The sequence below is a fragment of the Podarcis vaucheri genome (assembly GCF_965113315.1).
Source record: "Podarcis vaucheri genome assembly, chromosome: Z".
In the NCBI taxonomy this organism is placed as follows: domain Eukaryota; kingdom Metazoa; phylum Chordata; class Lepidosauria; order Squamata; family Lacertidae; genus Podarcis; species Podarcis vaucheri.
Window position 1 is genome coordinate 47,408,949 of NC_138758.1, and position 6,000 is coordinate 47,414,948.

A 6,000-nucleotide genomic window follows, 5' to 3' on the forward strand; every position below is an offset into this window, starting at 1 on the left:
TATTATTCATGAGCTTTCCCGGGGGCCCCCAATATTTTTTATAAGTCCGCGTCCCTGCAACTGAGCGTCCTTTCGGCTTTGGCCCAGCCGCTTCATCAGCTCTGAATCTACTTGTACTTGTCCTCCGCTCTTCCTCAGTAGCATGTTGGACACCTTCCGACCTGAGGGGCTCATCTTTCAGCGTCATAACTTTTATATGCCTGTTGTCTTTGTCCATGGAGTTTTCTTGGCAGGGATACTGGAGTGGCTTGCCGGTTCCTGCTCCAGGTGGAGCACGTTTGGTCAAAACTCTCCACTCTGACCTGTCCATCTTGGGTGGCCCTGCATGGCATAGCTCATAGCTTCTCTGAGTTATTCAAGCCCCTTCGCCACAGCAAGGCAGTGATGCTATTAGTATATAAAGGCTTTAACAGCTTGGGACGTTTTCTTGTGCCTTACCCGATAGGTGCCCACTCAGCAGCTTCAATCTGTGGACCTGGCACTATTACAGGTGCCACACATTACCCTTCTGCTGTTGTAAGAAACTGATATTTTAGTGCAGCAGAACCTACACTTCAGAGCTCCCTACTCATTGATATCAGGCCATTGCCTTTGCTAAACAAACACTCCACCACCACCACCACTACCACCCCACCAAAAAAAACAACACCCTGGCTCATTCCACTCCTGCACAACCACGTTTATGTTTGTTGCCATGCAATAAATAAATAAATGATCAGAACCAGGAAATGAGAGAGTGGGAGAGAGCAGAAGAGCAGGTAGAAGCAGCTTGCACGGCTGTTCCGAGTGTATCGCTGCCCCCAGCCCCTCACTCTCCTCGGCTTCATCTTTCCTGGCCAGCAGAGCCGTCATATGTGTATGTTCTTAACACTGTTATTCTCATTCGGATATCTATTTGGACATATGGTCATATATTAATATATATGTTCAGGGTTTTTTTTTAAAAAAAAAATGTTTCTCACTGCCTAACAACTTTTTTTAAAAGAAAGAGAGCGAGAGAGAAAATGGCCCTAGGTGAACACAAGGCATTTCTCCTTTCACCCTCCCACCTTTCACAGGCACAAAATCTGCACCAGAAATTCAGCATTACCTAGGGCTGCCATATGGACACGGGTGGCCCTGTGTGTTAAACCACAGAGCCTAGGACTTGCCGATCAGAAGGTCGGCAGTTCGAATCCCGGGTGAGCTCCCGTTGCTCGGTCCCTGCTCCTGCCAACCTAGCAGTTCGAAAGCACATCAAAGTGCAAGTAGATAAATAGGTACCGCTGCAGCAGGAAGGTAAACAGCATTTCCGTGCGCTGCTCTGGTTCGCCAGAAGCGGCTTAGTCAGCCAATAAAGTGAGATGAGCGCTGCAACCCCAGAGTCATCTGTGACTGGACCTAACAGTCAGGGGTCCCTTTACCTTTACCTTAGGACTGCCATATGGCCAGATTTTCCTGGACATTACTGAGATTTTAGGCAAGGAAATAAAAAAAATCTCAGTTTTGTGTGGGTTTTTTGGCGTTGTTGTAAAAAAAAAGAAGAAGCTGCTTTTGGGTTTGTCTCAAAAAAAGCTCAACAGTTTTGATAGTTTCCTGGTTTCTACATTTTGAAATACGGCAACCCTAGCATTACCCTTCATAAGCAGCGTAACTTGAAAGCTGTAGGCGCCTGTGTCTGCACCACTATTTGTTCCCAGCTCCTTCTCCCCAATCCCAGCCTGCTGAGAATTCCATGTATCATTCAATAGATAATTACCTGATAAAAGGAGATTCATTGCATTTCCTATTGCACTGGAAGCTCACATAAATCATGGGAGTGTGTGTGTGTGTGTGTGTGTGTGTGTGAGAGAGAGAGAGAGAGAGAGAGAGAGAGAGATGCCTTGATAACTTCATGCTGTAGATGTGAGGTGTTTGGGGATGAGACGGAAGGGACCTGTTTGTTAATGACAGCTTAATGTCTTCATCTTCTGCACAAAATTCCAACTAATTAATATTTACCCAATTAGAAAATATATGAAGGGTAGAGGAAGGCAGGCAGGGAGGGGGAGAAACACCAACCCATATTGGCACAAAAATTCACATGGGAAGAGGTGACCTAATTTCTCCCAGTTCCAGGTACTAATTAAATTAGCCCCTGCCATTTAGAGAATGACTGCCGGAGGCAAACGGAGAAGATAATAATTATAACTTGTTACTAAAGTTATAATGCCTTGTCGCTATTGGTAGCGCTCATTTCTGTCTACGTGAGTCACACCTGGCTAGCTTGAATACACAAGATGGCCAAAATCTTGCTTGACGCTGGTCAATTGAAAAAGGCCAGAGGCCTGGTGCTTATAGTGCTGTAAAGTTAGTCCTCCCAAGAGGACTGAGAAACATGCTTCCTGCCAGGAAGCAGTTCTTGTTGGCTTCTTTAAAAGGATGTTCCTGTTGGCCTATTTGCAACAAAGACTTAGCTACACAGGACTAGTAGGAACCACTCCACTGGGACCAGACTATCTTGTCTATCTTTGTTGCACATAGGTCTAAGTTCTTTTTTAAAAAAAAAAAATTATTGCATTTTTCCAGATAAGAGTGAACAAACAAAGCAAAAAGAAAAGAAAAAGAAGAAGAGATAGAAGAAAAAAGAAAAAACAAACCATTTCAACAACTTATTTCAACTTTCCAACGGACTTCCCCACATCTCCCGCACAGAGCATTCTTAACAATAAATTTATCAGCAAATTATAACCTTGTTTCGTGTGTTTCTTTTATACTTTCAATTGCAATTTAAGTTTAAGTTCCTTATTTCCCGTTTACTCTATAAACAAGCATACTATCCTTTTTGACCATTTAAACATTGATTCTTTCATTAATATTATCTAATTTCGTATATATTCCACTCTCGTTGCTGGGGCTAACATTCGAAGTCATGCGAAATCCTATAGTTCGTATAACTTATAAAACTTTTGCAAATAGTCCTTAAATTTTTTCCAGTCCTCCTCCATTGCTTCTTCTCCCAAGTCTCGGATCCTGGCAGTCATCTCAGCTAGCTCCATGTAGTTCATCAATTGCGTCTGCCACTCTTCCAGTGTGGGCAAATCTTGAGTCTTCCAATACTTAGCGATAAGGATTCTTGCTGCTGTGGTAGCATACATAAAAAAGGTTCTATCCTTCTTTAACACCTTTTGGCCGACAATGCCCAGAAGGAAGGCCTCCGGTTTCTTAGGGAAGGTGTACTTAAACACCTTTTTTAACTCGTTGTAGATCATTTCCCAGAAGGCCTTCACTCCTGGACAGGTCCACCAAAGGTGAAAGAAAGTCCCCTCAGCCTCCTTGCATTTCCAACATTTATTATCAGACAAATGGTATATCTTAGCAAGCTTGACTGGGGTCATGTACCACCTGTATACCATTTTCATAATGTTTTCTTTCAAGGCCTTACATGCCGTAAACTTCATACCGGTGGTCCATAACCTTTCCCAATCCTCAGACATGATATTATAACCAATGTCTTGAGCCCATTTTATCATGGCTGATTTAACTGTCTCATCCTGAGTATTCCATTTAAGCAGTAAGTTATACATTCTCGATAATACCTTCGTCTTTGGTTCTAACAACTCTTGTCTCAAGTTTCGATTTTTCCACCTGGAATCCTGTTTTTTTATCCAGCTTAAAAACCTCATTGATTTGGGCATAATGAAACCAATCTTGCACCTTACCCTTTAATTTTTCAAAGCTCTGCAACCTCCAATTATCTCCAATGTTTTCTATTATTTCCCAATATTTCGGCCAACCGGCCTCCATATTAGGTTTTTTCCGAGCCTTGGCCTCTATTGGTGATAACCACCTCGGAGTCTTACTTTCCAGTAAGTCTTTATATTTTTTCCAGACCATAAATATTGCTTTTCTGACAATATGGTTTTTGAACGTTCCATGTGTTTTTGCCTTGTCATACCACAGATGCGCATGCCAACCTAGCGAATTGTTAAAGCCTTCCAGATCTAAGACATCAGTGTTTTCTAACAGATTCCAATCTTTCATCCAACAGAAGGCAGCAGCTTCATAGTATAACCTTAAGTCTGGCAGGGCAAACCCCCCTCTTTCTTTTGCATCAGTTAATATTTTAAACTTTATTCGGGGCTTTTTGCCCTGCCAAACAAATTTCGAAATATCCTTCTGCCACTTTCCAAAACATTCCACTCTGTCCACGATCTGCAAGGCTTGAAACAAGAACAACATTTTTGGCAAGACGTTCATTTTTATAGCTGCAATTCGGCCTAACAAGGATAATTTCAATCTTGACCAGATTTCTAGGTCTTTTTTAACTTCTGACCAACATTTCTCATAGTTGTCTTTAAATAAGTTCAAGTTTTTAGAAGACAGATTAACCCCCAGGTATGTCACTTTTTTAACAATGTTTAAGTCTGTTTCCTTCTGAAACCCATCTGTTTCAGAAGATGTCAAATTTTTTCCTAGTACCTTAGTTTTTTGTTTATTCAGCTTAAATCCCGCCACCCGACCAAATTCTTGAATCAATTCTAAAACTCTTTTTGTACTAGATTCTGGCTCCTGTAGTGTTAAAACCAGGTCGTCTGCAAATGCTTTCAGTTTATATTGTTTCGTTCCGACCCGTATCCCTTGTACCTGCCGATCCTTCCTAATCATATTCAGCAGCACCTCCAGGACCGAGATAAATAATAGAGGGGATAGGGGGCACCCCTGTCGTGTTCCTTTTTCAATATAAAACTCTTCTGTCACCACATTGTTCACTATCAACTTAGCCTTTTGTTCTGAATAAATTGCTTCTATTCCATTCTCAAACCCCCGCCCCACTCCCATCCCTTCCAAGTTTTTCTTCATAAACTTCCAAGAAATATTATCAAAGGCCTTCTCTGCATCAATAAATATTAACACTGCTTTGGTGTTAATATTTGTTTGCAACAGTTCCAAAATGTCAATAATGTTCCTGGTATTGTCAAACAAATGCCTACCTGGAAGAAAGCCTGCTTGGTCCTTATGAATTACTTCATTTAGTACTTTTTAAAATCTATTTGCCAAAATGTCTGCAAATATTTTGTAATCCACGTTTAGGAGTGAGATGGGACGGTAGTTCTTAAGTTGAGTCTTTTCAGTTTCCACTTTAGGTATCAGTGTGATGAATGCTTCTTTCCACGTTTCTGGTGCCCTCCCTCCCCCCATAATCTGGTTACAAACCTCCATTAATGATTGTATCAAGTAGTCTTTTAATGTCCTGTAGTACTTGGAGGTAAGTCCATCAGGGCCTGGAGATTTGCCTAGCTGCATGTTCTGAATGGCATCCTCAATTTGCACATAGGTCTAAGTTCTAAGGGACTTCAGGACAGGGAGGAACCCGTGGTTCTCAAGATTATGCTGGACTCCAACTCCCATCAGCCCCAGGTTGCCCAGTGGTCAGGAATGATAGGTCATAGGTTCTCCAATATCTCTCTCTCTTAAAGATATCTACTTCTTGGATTAAATAATTAAAAAAAATGAGAAAAGAGAGAAAAGCTGTAGTTCAGTGGTAGAACATCTGCTTTGCATACAGAGGGTCCACAGTTCAATAAAGCTGCAAAATAACCCTGTGTTAAAACCTTAACAGCGTCTGCATCACTAATCTAGATGGCGTGACTCATCATAAGCTGTGTCTCTCAAACTACAGTAACCTATGATTTGTTGTGGAACTACATCTCCCATCATCCCTGACCACTGGTCCTGCTGCCTAGGGATGATGGGAGTTCTAGGCCAACAATAGCTGGTATCCAAGTTTGAGAAAAACTAGTATAAGGTTTCCTATATTATGTTCCACATTCCTATTCATATAGAACTTGTGTTCTCTTTTCCTCCCGCTCTTTTCTTTTTTCCTTCCTCTCTTTTCTTTTCAGTTTATTTTCCTTCAGTTCCAGTTTTGTTCTGTTCAGCAAATGAGGCTCTGTTTTGGTGAGGATCATCAACTGGATACATACATATTTAGCTCTAGTAGTTTATGCAATGCTAGATGTGAGTAAACTCATGACTTAA